Source organism: Trachemys scripta, chromosome 20, assembly GCF_013100865.1.
Source record: "Trachemys scripta elegans isolate TJP31775 chromosome 20, CAS_Tse_1.0, whole genome shotgun sequence".
NCBI lineage: Eukaryota > Metazoa > Chordata > Testudines > Emydidae > Trachemys > Trachemys scripta.
In genome coordinates this window covers 6645528-6665484 of record NC_048317.1, presented here as the reverse complement: position 1 = coordinate 6665484, position 19957 = coordinate 6645528, and the positions used below count along the sequence as shown (strand labels likewise).

The following is a 19957-nucleotide window of genomic DNA, read 5'->3' as shown; positions in this document are numbered from 1 at the left end:
TTTTCAGTTTAGTTTATGATGCTTGAGGAGGAGTTTAAGCTAAATGGTGTAAAATCAGGCTAGTACTGCAATACGTTGAAAAATTGAGCAGTCCGCCTGCAATGATGGGTTAAAGGCCGAGCGGCTGTAGGGGATCCAGCAGTTGCTTCCGGTGGATGGGAGACACGTGGAGAGCTGGGAAGCAGAAGAGCTGGAGCTCTCATTTGTAGGACAAGGGGGACTGTACTGAATCAATGAAGGCCTTGCATACGCCTACAAGTTGTAGCAACTGCACGGGTCTGAGCCAACAGATAAAATGCTCCTAGTGTGGATGCAGTTATGTTGGCGTAATTATGTTTATACTGGTATTGTTTATTCCTGTTCAGGAAGAGGAATAAGCTATACGGGGGTCTAAGGCTTCTTTATCTGGGTACCAGTGCATCCACACTTAGGCATCGTATTGGTAAAAACCCACGCCCATAACCACCCTAGCCTTATAGGTACAAAAACTGTCTTTGCTCCAGCTCAGTGTTTTTCAACCTTTTTGTTACCAGGGACCGGCTTGCTGCCTTTCTAACCGGAGTCAGGGAGATCTCAGGGACGGGCACCAGTCCACGGACCAGTCGTTGGGGAAACACTGCTTTAGCGGACGCTTGGGCCACAGCCACCCAGAGGTGTGTGTGGGGGGATTTTAGCTCACAACTGTTGTCAACAGTGCAGTCGTGCTCCGCTTGCAGTGTGAGTGGGTGCTGACCACAGCAATAAGGGGGAGTCCCTACGGCGCAGGAGAGGAGATATCGGGATTTCCCAAGCGGCTTTTCCAAGGTGCAGTCACTCTGGGCAGCTCCAAGAACTGCCTGTTCATGCCTGTTTTCACGGTTTGAGTGAGGAAGTGACACAGCAGTTAGCACTTCGCTGTGAGACACCCAATTATGGTCACAGCTGACAGGGAAAGCGACCTGAAAAACTCCCCTGTGCTGGGTGGACCCAGGGCAGGGCTTTGACGTTGGCTAATGTCACATCCCCTGCATTAGAAGCCATGGCACTATAGTCTAGTAGTCTGAGTACAGGACTGGGAACCAGGAGCCCCTGAGTTCTAAAGCCACCTGACTCTGATTCTGGAGCAAGTCTGTAGGCTAAATGGTCCCTTGAGTTGAGCTTCCCTGGAAAATAGGACATTCCTCTAGGCAAAAACAACAAAGAGTCCGGTGGCACCTTAAAGACTAACAGATTTATTTGGGCATAAGCTTTCGTGAGTAAAAACCTCACTTCTTCGGTTGCATCCGAAGAAGTGAGGTTTTTACTCACGAAAGCTTATGCCCAAATAAATCTGTTAGTCTTTAAGGTGCCACCAGACTCTTTGTTGTTTTTGTAGATACAGACTAACACGGCTATCCTCTAGGCAGTGTCCATTCCCAGGAAGCATGGTTCTGACCTGAAACCCTGACCCTATTGAAGTCAATGGGGAATTTTGCTGTTGATTTAAGGGGACTAAGATTTCACTGTGGACCTGCCCCTTTTGTAATGGGCAAACCTATAACCCAATCCCAGGTCCGAGGTGGGGAACAGCCAAGCTTTCAGGTCTAGAAACAGGGCAGGAAATTCCAGCACTTCATTGATATTCACCTAATTAACCCTCACAGCCCAGTGGGGAGAAGGGAGGGTGAGGGTCAATTTCCCAATTGAAACCCAGGCACAGAGCTGGGAGGTGACATACCCAAGGCTCTTGAGTCAGTGGCAGAGCTGGGATTAGAACCCCCGAGTTCCTGGATCCCAGTTCTATACTTAGACCCCTGCACACTATTTCTGATACTGGCTGAGTCAGGATTCCCGCAAGCTGAGCCTCTTGCCTGTCACGTCTTCCCCTTTCTGAAAGCTGCGTGTGCAAATGAGCCTGGGCCAAAGGGGAGTGGGGACTGGGGAAGTTAATGAAAATTGTTTGACCCTCACAAGGATGTGGGTTCTTCTGACAAGGGTTTGATCAGGCCGATCCTTATTTCCCATCAGTTTGTCCTATAGGGGACTTGAAGTTAAACACCAAATCCTGCTTCTCCAATATCCCACCCTGCCAGTTGGGCAGGGATCCAGGAGTGCTGGAGGGGTGCATCGTGGGGAGCAATTTGCAGCTGTCCAGCAAGCCCAGGTTGCATGCTGTATCATACGTACAGGCTGACTCTCTGGAGTGGTAGCTGCACTCACTTTGGGCTGCGGCACCCAGGCCAGGGTGAGAGCCAGGCCGTCCGCCTGAAACATTCTCTCATGCACTCGGGAGGGACCTTGCCTGCTGTACATGCACAGGAAGTGGCAGAAGGGGCTACCACCTGGCAGAGGATGGAGAGAGCCCTTGATCAAACTGTGCAGTTCTGTGCCTCCATCAAGCCCTCATCAGCGGCTTCTCCTGCTTTGACACCCGCCCCCCCGTCCCAGGTGCCGCAGTCTGATCAGTGAATGATTCCTGCCTGTGCCCACCTCTAGGGCACAGCAGTCAGGGACACGACACTCGTGCTTTCCAACCCTTTTATTGCAAGCAGCATTACAGCCATCAGTCAGCCAAGGCCCAGGGAGCCACTCTGGTCAGGAAACTCGGTCCCAGCCAGGAGGCGTCGGGAAGGAGGCCGGGGAGCAGAGGAGGGGCCGCTCCACTTGGGGTCACATCTCCGTCTCGGGGCTCAAGCAGGCGCTGTTGAGAACTGTTCCTGAGGGGGAAAGGCACGTATACAATTCCCATGAGGCCCTTTTGCAGGATACCTCCCAGGGAGCTTCTGGGTCCCATTCACTCCTCCCACCCATGGGGAAGTCAGCTGCGAACCACCTATCTCCCGTCCTGGGAGGGACCAGACCACCACCCAGCTCTCCAGAGACAAACCCAGTGAATCCTGTTTTGAACAGAGTCTGAGCGGGAGGGGAAGGGAGGAGCAGGGAATACCCCATTAGCCCAGGGAGAGAGACTCAGCAACTTCTCTGGAGCCCCGGCCTGGACTCCCTCCAGCCTCCCCCACCCGACCCCTGCAAATGGAGCGGTGCCCCGTGTTCTCTATGGCTGGGATGGAGACCCAGCGGGGCTGTGGACAGGGCCTGCATGGAGGGATGACCATGCGGTGGCCAGGGTGGCAGATCCCATTAGCAGGACCCGGAGAGGGATCAGGGCAAAGTCCTTCGCTCTTGATCTCTGAGACGAGAAGGTGAAGCTTTCCTAGGGGCATCCTGAGTCATGGGCAGAGTATCGTGTATCTCACTTATGGGCAACAAAACTGGAGCATGGCCGAGACAGGATGAGGGTGAGTCTTGCAGGTGGGGAGGGGCCGAGGAGAGACAAGTGTGCAGTGTCCCTTTAAGGCCCCATCCGCATTCTGGAGGCGCTGAGATGAATGGGGAATTGACTGGAGCCGGTGCCAGCTGCTCTGCTTGGAGGACCCATCTGAAACTCCCTCTTTGTGCTGCAGGGACATGCTCCCCGGCGCCGTGCTGACCACCACGGCCCCAAGCCCTGGCAGCCTGCGAGGGGACGTGGAGAAACCCCTGCATAGGATCGTGTGTCTGTGGTTCTCTATACGTGTGTGTGTTGTGCATGCAGGGCTGTGCATGGATGGTTCTGTCCCTCTGCATGTATCTGTGCATGTGCACATGGGTGTTTCTCTCCATGTATATTGCGAGTGCGCACACGCGTCTTTGTGTATGTTTAATCGTGTTGATCACGGGAGTGCCTGAGGGCCAGCGCCAGATGTGGCCCCCTTGTGGTAGGTGCTGTACAAACCCAGAGTAGCAGACAGTCCCTGCCCCGAAAAGCTTACAATCTAAATAGACAAGAGAGACACGGGTTGGGGGAAGACACACAAGCAGAGTGAACAGTGAGACGGCAGCCGTGTGTGTGCGCACATGTGAATGGATCCCAGCCCTGGGACAATGCTCAGCTCCAATTTCGGCTAGTCTCAGAGGAGGAGATGGGCATTTTCAGAGTGCCACTTTCTCTTCTCTTCTCGATGGCTTCTTGTACCGCCCGCATCCCCAAGGGAGCACCTTCCAGCAGTCAGTGCATCAATCAACGTGACTAACGGTCACATGTGGTTCACTTTCTCTCTCATCCTCTCCCCAGTGGAGAAACTGTGTGTGCTGGGTTTGATAGGGATTTAAAAAAATCTGTAAATACGTACATGCTGCTCTGCTTGTTGGTTAGAGAAGGACGATTGAAGAAACTCTCCTGGCCCTTGGAGCAGAAGGTGGTGACGTTTTGAAGGTCTCTAGTTCCTGGGGGAGTTCGTTCCACAGTCTGGACTGGCTCCCGAGAAGGCTCTGCCTCCGGCACAGACAAGCTTTACCCTGATGGTGCGAAGGAGCCCAAGAACTGTGCACTTTCACCGCAACCCCCTCAGGACGTAATTGGTGTCTCAGGCCAGCAGGAGAACCAGCTGGGAGCAGGCTGAACAAGCCTCATTTTCCACTGCTGCTCAGAGCCGACATGTAGAACCCTTGTAACGTGATGAGGAACTTGGAGGAAGGCAACACACATTGGGGCAGTAGTTATTGGGAGACCAGGTCATGTGCTGAGATGGTCATGCATGTAACACGCCTGTTCCATGATCAGGGAACATGCAGGAAGGAGTTACAGGTGCCAACAGCATTCCTGCCTCACATGTGGTGGGTTGCCAACACTACCATGTGTTTTACACCTCGCTCCTGGGCACGGGTTGGTTCCTCTTTCACCAGGGCCATAGCAGGGTGTCCGTAAGCTGACCTCATGGTTTGTGATCTCAGACCGAGCCTTAGCAGAGCCCAAGACTCGAGCAAGCCTTTGCCCCGCTGATGACGGTCTATAGTGGCTCTGAACATTAGCAGCCCCCACCCTGAAGGCTCCACCAAGAGCCGCAGAGAGGGGCCAGGAGCATACAGAGAAGCGTGGCCTAGTGGTTTCAGTCCAGGCCTGCGAGCCAAAAAGGGTATGTCTATACGGCAAAAAAAACCAACCCAGAGCAGTCAGTCTCAGAGCTTGTATCTGCAGACTCGGTCTCGTGGGACTCACGCTACGGCAATAAAAATGGTGGTGCAGACGTTCCCGCTTGGGCTCTGACGCCTGGGGAGGAGGGTGTGTTTCAGAGCCTAAGCAGGTACATTGACACCACCGTTTTTAGCTCTGAGGCTCACTGCCATGGGTGTTTTTTGGCAGTACCCAAACCAGGAAGTTCCAATTCTGACTCTGACACTAACTCCTTGGTCAAGTCACTTTCCCCACTTTGTGCCTCAATTTCCCCATCTGTAAACTAAGACAAGAATATGCATCTCCCAGGGCGTGGAGTGAAGATTTATTAGCTAACGTGAGCTGACGAGGAGAAGCGCTAGAGTGCCAAGCATCCCGATGAGTCTATACACTGGATTTGTACCAATTCCAGTTAGGGGTCTGTTTTTTTACCAGCATAAAGTGGTACAACCCCTAGTGTGGATGCAGTATAAAGGCTTGAAACCAGTTTCAAACCACTGCAGGTAACATAGTGCAAAACTCTTGTAAAGATCCATCCCTGCCACCCCCCCCTTTCCTCAGGGAGGTGCATTCTCTCTCACACCCAGGACCGGGGCCCAGTGGGGACACGAGGGAAGGGGAAGTGATGACTTCACATTGCCGGGGAGGTTCCCCGTCACCGCAGAGGGATGGGAAGGAGGTGTCACCTCTGACAGGACTGGAGGAAGGAAACTGAAACTTCACGCTTTCCTCTTCACTGTGCGCTCCGGCCTCACTGACCCGGAAGCGTCTTCCCCTCCAGGCCCCTTTGCAGATCGCGTCCCTTTGACTCACCTTCCTGATCTGACTCCATCCGTGATGGGGCGCCTCTCCTGGGGGGCACGTCCGCACAGGCTGTGTTCTGCCTCTCGCAAGCTTGTGGCATGACTCACTAGCTGAGTAATGGGCTCCTCACAGCTTCTGCTGGTTCATCCCAGGCCCTCTGGCTCTCTCTAGGAGGCTACTGACCTCAGCAAAACCTGGGCAAACTGGAGCTGCAGCTCCAGAATCGGGAAGGACCCTGTGAAGAACAGAAGGGCTTGCAGAGCCACTATGGTGATGCTAGACCTTTGGCATGTCTTTGGTCCGGCTCCATTCACCCAGTGTCTCAAAGCATTTTACAGACATTACTTCATTAGGTAGGCCTGCGCCCCACCCCCATCTGTAAACTGAATAGAATGACAGTTGCCTTCCTTTGTAAAGGGTTTTGAAATTGTCTGGTTAAAGCCATTAGAAGTGAAAGGTATTGTGCTTGTGGTGAGCTCACATGAAAAAGTTTGGCTCAGAGAGCTCCACAGCAAATACAAGTTTAAAAAGTCAGTATCATTCTCTGCACTGTATGGGGTGGGGAAACTGAGGCACAGAGAGGCGACATGTCAGTGGCAAAGCCAGGAGTCGAACCCAGGCATCCTGACTTCCAGTCCTGGTCTACACTGCGGGGGGGATCAATCTAAAATATGCAACTTCAGCTACAAGAATAGCATAGCTGAAGTCGACGTAGCTTAGATCGAATTAAAATTACTTACTTCGCGTCCTCCTGGCGTGGGATCGATGGCCGCGGCTCCCCCGTCGACTTTGCTTCTGCCTCTCGCCGAGCTGGAGTTCAGCAGTCGACGGGAGAGCGGTCGGGGATCGATTTATTGCGTCTACACTACACACGATAAATCGATCCCCGATGGATCGATCGCTACCCGCCAATCCGGCGGGTAGTGTAGACGTACCCCTTTAACTGGTGGATAACACAGACAGAAATATTAATATAGACTAGAACATTATATGCTTAGACTTCTGTAAGGCATTTGAGTTAGTCCCACATGGCAATCTGATTAAAAAAAAAAAACAGCGCTATATAAAATCAGTGCAGCCCATATTAAATGGATTAAAAACTGGTTAACTGATAGATTGCAAAAAGTCATTGTAAATGGGGAATCCTTCTCCAGTGGGAGTGTTTTGAGTGGGATCTGTTCTTGGCCAAATGCCATTCAATATCTTTAGCAAAGATCTTAAAATCATTGCAGGTAAAGTTTGCAGGTGACACACAAACTCTGGCGTGGTAATAATAATGAGGACACGTTACTTACACCGGCCAACCTGGATCGCTAGGTAGCTGGGCTCATTTGAACCACAAGTGTTTTAACACTGCCATATGCAAGGTCATACATCTAGGAACAAAGAATGCAGGGCACTCTTCCTAAGATGGGGCCCGTATCCTGGAAAGCAGACCCTCTGAAAAGGATTTAGAGGTCATAGTGGATAATCAACTGAACATGAGCTCCCAGTGCGATGCGGTAGCTATGGGGAAGAACATGATTCTTGGATGTATGAGCAGGGGAATATCCAGTCAGAGTAGGGACATGGTGCTACCTCTGTATACAGCATTAGTGAGATTATTACTGACTACTGTGTACTGTTCTGGTGTCCACACTTTAAAAAGGATGTTACAAAATTGGACAGCGTTCAGGAAAGAGCCACAAGAATGATTCAAGATCTGAGACCCCTGCCTTATAGTGAGACACCAAAGAAGCTCCATCTATTTTGTTTGTCTAAGAGGGGACTTGAGCACAGTTTACCTACATGAGGAAGAGATTTCTGATTTCTCTTTTATCGAGCAGAAAAAGACATAATCAGATCCAGAGGTTGGAAGCTGAAGCTAGAGACATTCAGGCTAGAAATAAGGCACAAATTTTTAACAGTGAAGGGAATTAACCATTGGAATCTACGTTATGAATTCTCCATCACTGTAAGTCTTTAAATCCAGATTGGATGTTTTTTTAAAAGACATGCACTGGCCCAAAGGAGAAGTTATGGGCCTGATGCAGAAATGATGGGTGAGGGTCTGGGGTCTGTGTTAGGCAGGAAATCAGACTAGATGGTCATCATGATCCCTTCTGGCCTTATAATCTCTGCCTAGAACCAAGGTGCCCTCACTCCTCGTCTGCTGCTTCACCCCTGTCTTTAGAGAGAGCTACCCCTCACTGGCCATCTACTGAGGGGGTGAGTGGGAAGAGACCAAGGACCTGGAGACACAAGTTCTGGAGGTCAGGTTCAGCTCATACAAGGCTGCAGCCGTTCATGTGCACCATCAAAACGTAGGCCAATGTCCCGGGCTTGCAGATTTAGGCTGGAAATCTCAGGGGACAAGACTGTCCCATTGGGACACTTCCCTCCCCCCAGATCCTCATCTACAGGGTGAGGCAGATGGAGGCAGGGAGGAGCTACTGGAGGCAATGGGAGATGGGGAATGCATTGGGGAGGGGTTGAGAAAGTGAGTGCTGGAGGGCACAAACAGGGGAAATGGAAGATTGGGGGGTGCCCAGTGGGGGGATGTGAGAACCCAGAGTGGGGTAAAGGGGGACTAATGCAGAGGGGACCCTTGAGAACAGGGCAAGTCCCAACTGCCAGAAGCATGAAAGACAAACCTGGCCTCCCCCCACATTGGGGAGAGAGCACACAAGATGCCCCCGAAGCGATCAGAGAGGGGAACGCTGTCCTGTCCTGCAGAGCGCAAAGGAAAGACTCCAGACCATGGGGGTTTGCCCTCCATGAAGGTAATTGTGGGTCGAGGGAACCTACTGAGGGATAGGGATTATTTAGAGACAGGCAGTCCCCTAGATTCAGATCGGAACCCAAACATCTGGGTGCTGATTTAAACCCCAATCTTGTTAATTACAACAGTTCTATTCAAAATGGATCATTCCCCAGGGTGCTGTCCGTCCCCGCCAGGCAGCTCCCTGCTCTTTGGAGAGCTCTCCCTGCCATCTGTTTTGTGTAAGCTCTGTGTGACATGCCCCCTGTTCCTCCTGTCTCAGGTGGGCTGACTCTCCCCAGCCTGCAGCTGTGACAAGGGGCCACGTACAATGCCCTTGTCAAGGCTGCAAATGGCTCCTCTCCTGGGAGCACATGTGGCTCAGGGGACTAGAAAGGGAAGGACATCAGTGGGGGAGAGGACGATCCCTCTCTCAGGTTTCTCTATTTTCTGGCTGTGTGGGCCCCTCCGACAGAGTCGTCTGGGTGCCCCCTTCACAGGGGCAAAGCCCAGTTCCTCCGTGCTTAGTTGAGGAATAAGCCCTGTCATAGAGCACTCTGGCTCTTCCACACTTTGAATCATTCAGGCCCCGCAAGCTGCCCACCTTGGGAGAAATAGTAAGTGAGCGGCAGAGATGTTAAGTGACTTGTCCAAGGCCGCACAACGGAGTTGGCGGCAGCGCCGGGATTCAAGCACAGGAGTTCCTAGCTTGTGGGCCACTGCCTCAGTCTACTAGACAAACCCTATTGCCTCCTTGGGGGCCTGTGCGTACTCCAATTAGCCCCGAGCTGGGTACAAACGTTCCTAGTGTAGACCAGGTATTGACCAGATGGTGTGCTCCAGCAGGGGCTTTGGAAGCCAGGAGGGAGAGAGAGCTTGTGGAGAGGAAGGGGCCTGGGGTGACGCCGGTGAAGTTGATGTAGCCAAGAGCTGCAGGATGGGGACAGGGAGGGGGTCGTGGTGAGTGAATCACAGCCCTGTGCTGGCACTGGCCGCTCACAGGCAGGAAGCGCTGGGGTGGGGGTGGGGGTGGAACAGGGACAAGAGACGAATCTGGGACAGGAAAGCGGCCTGCCATTTCCAGGGCTGGCAGGAAGAGCGTCAGATGAAAGACCTGGACAGAGCAGGACGAGTCCCTTGCAGTGACGGGGGGAGAGGAAGCCGTGAAAGGAGCAAGGAGCAAGCTGTTCTCTCTCTGAGCCCCCTGCCCCCCAGGACAGACAGGGTCTGAAGCCCTGGCACTCAATCAGGGGATTGTCCGCAGCTTCCTCAGACGGGCCAGGCCGCTTCACCCCATGTGTCCCACCCCCCGGCCCAGCCCTTTCTCAGGAAGATCGTGGGGGCCTGTGACCTATTCACACACTTCTCCATGCTGATGGCTCTCTCCCTTCCCGAGTGCGATCACAGCCTTGCTATAGGCTCCTTCCCCCTCAAAGGTGGCTGCACAGAGAAGTGAGACGGATTCCCCAGGGCGATCCATTCGGTCAGCGGCAAAGCTGGGGCCACAACCCAGATCTCCCAGGCTTGCGCTGTAACCACTAGGCAAAACTTCCTCCCCAACACAACAACCCTCCCTCCCTGGCATAACAGGACCCTGTTCGCTCCTCTGCATCCAACCCTACGTCATTCTTGGTCTGAATCCCACTGAGAGCGGGCGGTGGTCCTTCTCCATTCTAGAGAAAATGGAATGCAGTCTCTTTTGAAACATACATGTTTCAATGCACATTCCCCGTGCTTCCCTTCCCATCCTGAAACTGTCCTATATTGTTGCTACGGGGCCATTAAAGAGCTGCCACATTCCACCCCAGAAGTGGCTGCATACCAGTGAGCGGCTGAAGAGATTCCTGTGCATAGCCATATACAGACATGTGCCTCTCTGCCAAAGCTCTCAACCTGTCAGGGTCTAAGTCGGTGGCACACAGTGAAGCTGCCGGAGAGGAGGAAGTGGTGATGAGCGGGTGGTGTGGGCTTCATTTCTTTTCACACAATGTTCTCCTTAGCCTGTAAGGTTAGAGCTGGGGACGATAAAGCAGCAGATGGGGACAGGGAGTTCGGATTGTTTGGATCTGGACTTGGGTTTGGGCCATTAGCCGCAGTCTTTGGGCCTGGACTCAAACATCGCCAGAGCTGAAGGGTGTCTGGATCTAGGACCCCACCCCCAAACAGGAGTGAGTGGATGGAGGTTGTTGTGATAGCCGGGAATCTGGGTGAAGGGGTGAGCCCAGAGCACAGCACCTGCTGTCTCCTCCTTCCCCCTCCCTCCCCCCAGCCAGCCGTGGCTTGCAGCAGGTGCCCTTGCTGGGCCGAAATGATCAAATGCAGCAGCAATGGCACGAGCGTAAAATAACAACACGGAAACGTTGGGGAGGGGCAGGGGGCAGAGGCCGAACATAATGGGGATATTCATAGCTGTGACTGCGAGAATGCAGCCCCTGATGGCTACTGGCACATGGAGCCAGGGACTGCCCCTGCAAAATACCAAAGGGATTTCCCAGGCTGCTTCAGCTTCCTGTGGGAGAGGACAAGGGGAAGCCAGAGGTGACTGCACATGATCTGCAAACGCTCAGTGATGCCCCGGGTACGTTTGGGGGATCGGTTCCTCCTGTGGACGCCAAAACACTGGGTGGCTCCAGGATCAATCACTCCTGTCGCATCACCGCTCCTGCGCCTGAGCCTGCATGTGCGTATGTCGTGCAGGCCTGAGTGTGTACGTAGCCGGCGTGCGCGCACGTATACTTGTGAATGCGTGTGTGAGCATGTATGTGTACATGTGCATTTGTGTCTCTTTGCACGTGCGCGTGGATTCCAGCGCTGGGACACTGCTCAGCTCCAATCTCCATTAGCCTCCGAGATGGAGAGGGGAATGTTGCAGTCCCAGTTTAGTTGCTGTTGCCCCTCAGGGTATAACTGGCCAACGTGAGAATCAGAAGGGGAACCGGCTGGATGAGCCTCGTCTTTCACTGCAGCGAGGATCAGGTGCAAGGATCTCATGTGCATCCTGACGGTTGGACTTGGAGGGATGTAATGTATGGTGTGTAATGTATCTGTGTGTAATGTATGGTGGCAAGGCTTGAGAAGCCTACTCAGCAGGGCCGGCTCCAGGCACCAGCTTACCAAGCAGGTGCTTGGGGTGGCCACTTCGGAGAGGGGCGGCACGTCCAGCTGTTCAGCGGCAATTCGCCGGACGGTCCTTCACTCCTGCTCGGAGCGAAGGACTTGCCGCCACAGATCGCGATTGCGGCTTTTTTGTTGTTGTTGTTTGGCTGCTTGGGGCGGCCAAAACCCTGGAGCCGGCCCTGCTACTCAGCTACTTGTCTTTTTCCTCCCTCCCCTCTATGGCTGAGAACTGACAGAGAAGCAAGATGTTAGGATATAGAGTGATCAGGATGGAGGATAATATGGAAAGTATTATAATGCTATTATGTACATCGATGCTCTCTTCTATCTAGACAAGTCTCTGTGTGTGTGTGTTTGTGCACAGTTCTGGTCACAGAGTAGCAGCCGTGTTAGTCTGTATCCGAAGAAGTGGGCTTTAGTCCACGAAAGCTTATGCTCTAATAAATTTGTTAGTCTCTAAGGTGCCACAAGTACTCCTGTTCTTCTTTTTAGTTCTGGTCACTCATCTCAAAATAGGGTATTATTTGAGGGGGTTCAGAGAAGGGTGATGAGAATGATCAACGTCCTGGAAAATCTCTCCTAGGAAGAGAGATTGAAAAGACTAAGATTGTTTCCCTTAGAAAGGAGATGAAGGAAAGGGGCCATGGTAAACTTATATAAAATAATGAATCCTCTAGAGAAGGAAGCTTCTTCTCCCTTCTCAGGAGACATTGAATGGAATTGAAAGGTAGCTAAATTCAAAACTCATAAAAGGAAATACTCCCCCCCACACACTCATTATGGAATTAGACTGTGGAACTCACTGCCACAGGATACCACTGAGGCCAAGAACTTAGCAAGATTCAAAGAGTGAGGGAATGGATGTTCAACAGGATAACAAGAACATTCAGAGTTATAACAGTTAAGGCAAACAAAGAGTTTTGGAAGGGATAAAAAACATAATTCTTCAGTATTTAAACTGATGTGTAACTGTTAGGGGTCATCACGAGGCCTTCATGGTTACAGATTATCCCACATCTGCTACTGTGAGATTCTTGCACCTTCCTCTGAAGAATTTGGTACGAGCCACTGTCGGAGACAGGACATTGGACTAGATGGACTTTGGGACTGATCTAGTCTGGCGCTGCCCATGTTCCTATGAAGGAAGGTGCATGAGAATGACAGCTCCGTGTGCTAAAGGCGTTCAAGATGTGATGCGCTGTCACCGTTCCATGTAGTTTACTGCTTGCTGTTCACCAACGTAAGGGGTTCTTTGCCTGGGTCGTACCTAGATCTTGTAAAGCTGGTTCTGTTGCTCCTGGTTTCAGATGGCCCATTAACAAAGACCAACTGGGCACCAGTAATTGTTCTGGACATTGCGAGAGCTGCTTCCAAGACCGCATGTGCAGCTCTGTAGAGGTGAAGGGCTATGTCTGCTGAAGGATAAGTGCAGCCCACAGAGCTCTGGCAGCCACCTTCCTTGTGCATTCAGAAGCCCAGCCCAATGAGACTACAAGTCCCAACATGCAATGCTCCAATTTGAAAGCACTATACTGCATGCTGGAAATTGTAGTCTTGATAGGCCGCAGCAGGAGGGCGGCTGCAGTCTGCTCTGATTTGGGGCAGCCTAGGGTGACCAGACAGCAAATGTGAAAAATCAGGACAGGGGGTAATAGGAGCCTATATAAGAAAAAGACCCTAAAATCAGGACATCTGGTCACCCTAGGGCAGCCCCTGCCTTGGCTCTTTGTAAGTTAAATCTAGCAAGTCTTTTCCGGAAGAGCTGGGGTCTGCTGGGATCCCTAGCTGGTGCCATAGACAGATCTCGCACATGTACGCCAGCGAGCATGGAAGAGCAGCACGTACGTTCATCATCATGTGCTTTCCCTTCGTTGGCTAACTTCCTCCTCTGGGCGCCGGAGTCCACTGGCTTCTGAAGCGTCAGGTTATGAAACGGGCTGAAAGAACCTCCCCTGGAATGAAGAAATCACGGGAGGCGGAGTTTCCTGTTGTGGAAGTTTCGGTTGCGTCCCTCACCTCAGTCACGTTGGAAAGGCTTGGGCAACGCGGCTGAGGGACTGTGCTGATCTGGACAGGGGCTCTGCTTGAGAGACTGAAACCAGGGCATTGGGGGAGGAACTCTGTCCCTGGGCCAGGCCTGAAATCCTTACTCAGGCAAAACACTGATGAGAGAATCTTTCAAAGCACCCAGGCTCCGCTAGCTAGGCATGGACTGATTAGGACACCCAGGTCCCCAGTAAGGAAAGGGGACAGTGAAGAAGGCTTTAGATGGTAAGCTCTTTGGAGCAGCGACGGTCATTCGCTATGTTTGTACAGCAGCTAGCACAGTGGAACCCCGACTGGGTTGAGACCTCTAGGTGCTCCTGTAACATAACTGTTCAATAATAATAGGAAGAAGGTGGATCCCCAGCTCCCATAGGTGCCCAGATACCTCGATGATGAACGAGTCGTGCTCCTGTTTGCCGATCTCCCAGTACTCCTGGTGGATTCAGAGGGTGGGGTATGGGTCTGGTGACAAGACCGTTATATAATTTCTGACCTCCTAGAGTGTTTAGCTCCAGGGTTTCTCTGACTCCAGCTGTCCCCCGAGAAGCAGCAGATAGCACACGGGAACTCATCCACTTACCTGGGTTGGCGGCATGGGTGACCCCTCAAGGGTGAGAGGTCACCAGCTCGTGAAGCGGCGAATTCTCTTGCCCAGGTAGTAATGGTTGAGATTTTGCCAACGATATTTCCACCTGCAGAAGAGGGGAAAAAATGGTGTGTGGGGATGCGGTGGGAGATAGGTTATAGGCTGAGGGCAGCCACAGAGACGGGTCACAGGCCAAGGAGATTGGGCAGGACAAGCTGGAGTTTTGAGCATATCATTGATCAGCCCCGCAGAAACCCACATGTGCAGACTTCTTTCACACAGGCGAATGGGAGAAGAGTTGTCATGTCAGTGACACCCATTAAAGGGTTAATCCGTTGTTGCTAGGTAACAGTGTCCCACCATCAAGCCCTGCTTCTCCTATTCCACTGGGGGAATGTGTTGTCCCTCAGGCTATGGCTACACTGCAGATTTCGCTGGCATAGCCCGGCTGTGGTGCGACGAGTTGAGACTCCGGCCTGACATAGCTGTGCTGGCAGAAGCCCCTAGTGTAGACGCAATGATACTGGCAAAACCGGCCTGGTTTGTTTGGCTCAGGGTGATAGGCAATAATAAACACACACATGGTGTCACGTTGTTTACCCAGCCACAGCGACACCGATGAGTCTACATTGTAGTGTAAATACTCCTGAGTCCCAGATTGCCCGCCCAGCTCAGTCCCGCACAGATGTAGGTCGTCACAGGTCTGCTCTCTTTCCTAACTCTGCTCGGTTTAATACCCTGGGCTGCGTCTCTGAGTGGGTGGGATGGGGTGCCGAACCGGTTAGCAGCAAGCAGGGGTTCACTCCCAGAGCATCTGTCGTTCTGGGGGAAGTGAGGCACGGAAAAGGGGGATACAATTAAAAAACCCCAACCCCAAACCTAGTAAATATACAGGCGCTTGGAAATAAGAAGAGCAGAAAGATTGGGGGAAAGACGCTCCCCTGCCTAGTCGCTGCAGGGATGGAGAGGCAGGTTACTTCAGCTGTTGAGTTTCTGGGTGGTTTCTGGACGTGCAGGGCCATTTTGTTTCTCTTTGTGTGCGCAAAGCTTGGAAGAGAGAAGTGCTCACTCAAAGACTGTTGCCAAATCAGCTGATCCCCTCCACCAGTTTACAAGGGGCTTGCTCTTCTACCCAGTTTCCATTGCAACGGGCCCAGGATTCAAAGGAGCGTTGGCCTTAAGACCTCATCATTCGTGCGCTGAGCTGCCATTCTCAGCTCCTCCGCGGCAGCGAGTAGGGTGCTCCTGGGTTTGTGAAGCCCGTTTTGAATGCCCAGCTCAAATCTGGGCTCTACACCGAGCAGCTGGCTGCGCGATGAGGTGAAAACGCGTTTTAGAGGCTGCAAATCTGAAAGGACCAATGAGCTGGCAGCAGTGCGGGGCCGGGGACAGGCAGTGGGAAAAAATAGCATTAAACTGGCCTGCTTGGAAACAAAGCCATGGTGATTGTACAGGTGGTTTTTTCCCCAGTGTCCCAGGGAGCATTGTGTGGTTTATTTTCTACAGATCACTGGGGGTTATTTACATAGAAGTTAATTTTCAAGCGATTTAACTATTTAAATTAAGATTAAGTAACACTGTGTCCTGGGAAGATGACGTCTGCTTGATGCCGGGGCTTTGAGGCCTGTGGGTTACACAAGCCTAGGAAAGGGTGAAACATATACACTTGCCTCCTGCAGGAACCCAAAACCTTCCCGATGCCTTTTTGGCTGGCATCAGCTCCCGCTTCCTTGGCAGCCCAAACCTGGATGCTCGAGCCCTCTGGTTTGTTGCCCCACTGACCTGCTGTCCTCTTGGTTTGGGAATTCCCTTGGCAACAGCTGAAGGCTGAAATTCTCTCAGGGAAGAGGGTGAGTTTTGAAGTTGCAAGGAGCTAATGCCTTAGATTTCATAACAGGCATGAGGATGCAGGCTGTTAAATATTTATCGGAGCTGAAAGGTGCCAGCTTGGTAAAGTTCCCTCTCTATTTACTCTTCCATTTTTATTCCCTTTCTTCCCCTCAAGTCCCATCTGGTCTCCTTGGGCCACGCCTTGCACTGTAATTCGATAAATCACCATCTGCTCTTATAGGGGGAGTGTTTTCTTTTTCACTTGCTTGTGTCTGTGGCCTCTGAAATGACTGCATGCTCCATTCCCAGCCGGGAATCTCATCTCTGGGGATTTCCAAACCAGGCTTTTGACCTGCACTGTAACGAGGGTATAGTCTTGGCTTGGAACTGCCCCCGGAAGAGTCCATATTGCCGCAGCAGCCCCGGCTGGGTCACATGAGAGGCCCAAGTCCGGGCTGCTGGGAAGCCGACTTCAGGTTAAGTTGAGGCAGATCAGAGAACGGATGAGAAAACACCTGCACATTGAAACATAAGCCCTGGGGCACTGAGCAGTGCAGCAGAAGTTAATACACTAAGTTTTCACTCCTGGAGGCCTGATTTTATGTTCATCTTACAAGTGTAATGAGTTCAGCAGTCTCGGCTGATTAGCAAAACATATCCAGAAGAAGTGGGTGGAATGGCAGTCTCTCCTGGGGACCGGCACAGGCTGAAATAGCAGGGGGCCCTCGGGTTAGGTGCTAGGAAAAGTCAGAGGAGCTGGAGGGAGGTGGGCAAGGGTTACCGCAGGTCAGGCTGGAGAGAGAAATTTAGAATTACTTCTCTCCCCAATAAAATAACCACAACCCTAAATCCTAGCCCGGATGCTGCCAGTTAGCACTCGAGGGGCAAGGGGATTATTCAGAGATTTGGCCATGGGAGGGTACTGTGCCCTTACACAGCTTGGCATTGATCCCTTGCTCTGCAGTCATGTCCATGGGGTTTGTGACAGCCTTCATACTTGGGCATGGCCTCCTTACCCCTGGGAGCCTAAAGAGAGACCTGGTGCCACCGCCCCTGTACCATGCCAGGGTGAGCCAGCAAGCGCCTTTCTATCCTAGTGCCACAGGCTTTTTGGTGATCTCGCCCCTGCCAGCCCTGGCAGTTCCTCAAGCCTTGCCGAAAGCAGAGACAGATGGTGAGAGAGAAGCACAGGCCTCTGCTGGGACCAGAACGCATGAAAATGGCAGAGAAAGGGCTGGGGCTCCTGTTACAGAGAGAAACATAAAGGGCCAGCAGGATGGGTGGGAATCACATCTGAGGGTGAGAATGAAAGGGGACAGTGAGAAAAGGGGAGGTGGCAGAAGGGAGAAAAAAAGATTAAGAGGAGGCAGAAAAGAATTAACCAGGGGAGAGAGAGGGAAGAAGAAAGCCATGGAATGGATTGAGACTGAAATGCAAAACGCTTCGTTTTTCTCTTTCTTTCAGTCTCTCCTGCTCCCTCTCTCCCCCTCCCCTGGTGCCTATGTGTCAGTCAGCCCCACACCTGTTTGATTGCTTTATTATTAGCTTTACTTCTTGCTGATTGTCTAATTTGGTGTGTGGTTTCGAAACAAAAGACCCGGCCTCTCTGAATCTGCTATTCAATCCTACTGTTTAGTCCTGTTTCTCCCAGAGCCAAGGGGTGGTTGGGTCTGTCCCAAGATTCATTATCTCCAGGAGCAAAGGCACTGGAAACAAATTATTCTGAATTTATTCTAATTAGCTTTGCCCCTCCCCCACCCCCCGCCTGCCCCCACAAATTGAATTTGTTTGGGTGACAAAATGAGCGTGTGTGTGTAAGGATCTACGTACGCTGACTCTGTTTTGGCAGCTACGCATGGTGCTGCTGCTTAAGGATTATGATGGCAACTCAAGATTGGACTTTACAGGCCAAATTCTGCTCCACGTTACACCCCGCCCTTCCTGAGATTGTCCAGGTATAACTGAGGTTGGAATTTGGCCCTCCACTTTGCAACGATCTACCATATGTGTCTGTGGGTTTGCAGGCCACTGCCGTCATCTAGATGGAATCAGGACAGCTCAGCCGTGTGTCCTAAGCCCTATATTGCTAACAGCTCATGGAAACACTTCGGTAACTCTCCAGGGAGAGCTTGGTGCTTTTGGAATATGGCAATATGGTGTTCCATGGAGTTGTTACTGTATGTCCATGGGCTGATTCTTTCCTCACGAAGCAAATCCTTCCCTTGGAAAATGTTGGTATGCAACCTCCACGGTCAAAGCCTGCACTTTGTACCCTTCCTTTCTCTCTCCTCAGCCAGGACTCGAGATGCAAAGCTTGGATCCTGCCCTGGATCTGATGTCCCCAAAGCTGGGGAGGGTGTTGCATCTGGAGGTTTGGTTGGGGCCCTTTTCTGCCCAGGATATGAAACTCTCAATTAAAGTGCTGTACTGTGAACTTTCAGCGTCAAACGATCAAAGAAAGAGTGACTGTTATCCTGAAAAAAAGACCTTTGCTGCTGTAGCTTCCCACATTAATCTCAACGGGCAAAGCTGGAACTGGGGCAGAAAGCTTAGAAGTAAGACGCATTAGTCAGCAAGAGATGAAGGCTCAGAAGGCGAGGGGGAGCTGAACAGCCCTACGGTAGTAAATTCTGCTGCATTCCCTGCCTGGTTCCGTGAACCAGGGGACTGGGAAAGGCCTTGCAAATCTTTTTAGTCATCTGAATCCACTAAAACGCTGGCTAAATGAGTCACTCTTGGACAAAGGTAATATATTATCACTAGAATAACAATAACGCTCTGCCCCTTTCATCTGAAGCTCTCACTGTGCTTTACAAAGAAGTACAATCATCCTCGGTTTAGAGATGGGGAAACTGAGGCACCAAGGGGCGAAGTTACTTACAGCCACACAGTGAGCCTGCAGAAGTGTTCTGATTAGAATCCAGTTCTTGTGGCAACCAGTCCCATCACTGGAACATGCTGCTGCTTTGTTTCTGATAACACATTTTTAAAAACCAAAACAGAAAAGGCAAAGAACCAAAGTGAGTTTCTTCTTTTCCCTGTCTAGAAACTGTAGGACACAAGAGGGAAAGTGGAGAGAGTCCACAGGGGAAAGGAAAAACAAAAGTGTGAGAGAGGGATGATTTATATTTAGACTCTGAGTACTTCGGTGCAGGGACTGTCTCTCTGTTCTGTGTCTGTACAGCACCGAGCACAGGGAGGTCCTGCTCCACGACTCAGGTTCCTATGTGCTACCTCAGCACAAATAATAACAAAATGGTTTTTGGAGAGCAAGAAAAAAGAAGGACTCAGAGAAATGTTCCTATAACCTGCTCCACAGTCCAAAAAAGAGCAACTGCACAGGTTAAATTAGAGACCACATAACGAAACAAGATCCAAATGTCCAATTTTCCCCAGCTTCCCGACTCTGAGAACCTGTGTTTTTGGTCCACATTCACCAGCGTTACCTGGAGAAACCAGATCCTTTCCCTCCCTTTTACATTAGGTATCTTTTGGCTCTGTTGATGATGCTATTGCTATTTCTGGCTGACTCGGGTGTGTTGCTCGGTGTGCAAAGATCTACCCGCTGCACGCGTGTGTGCATGCACACACACTCTCTTCAAATCTGACCCATCCCAGGAGCTCCCTGAATTCCTAGGCTTGGATCAGCTGTCAGATGTGGCGGTGTCTTTATTTTCAGACCTGCCCGGACTTATCCCTGGTGCTCGGCCTGCTGGAGCTCACAGCACCAGTGGAATCAAAAGTCGGGAAGGGATCTGAATTCAACTACACGAGCACCAAGGAAGAACCTGCTCCTGACTCCAGGCAACCAGTTTGCACCAGTTCTCAGCCAACTTCACCCCCATAACTTTCCTCTGCAGGATATCAAGAGACAAGCCTGCCC

General features: G+C 51.6%; 1 long non-coding RNA gene across 1 annotated transcript; it reads right to left on the bottom strand.

Annotated features, from left to right (window-relative positions):
- Positions 1-2494: 2494 nt before the first annotated feature.
- LOC117868428 lies at positions 2495-16248 on the bottom strand. The gene is made up of 3 exons (XR_004643624.1): positions 16027-16248; positions 14239-14350; positions 2495-2675 (listed from the first exon to the last, which is right to left on the bottom strand). It is a non-coding gene; the product is annotated as an uncharacterized LOC117868428 (long non-coding RNA).
- Positions 16249-19957: the final 3709 nt, after the last annotated feature.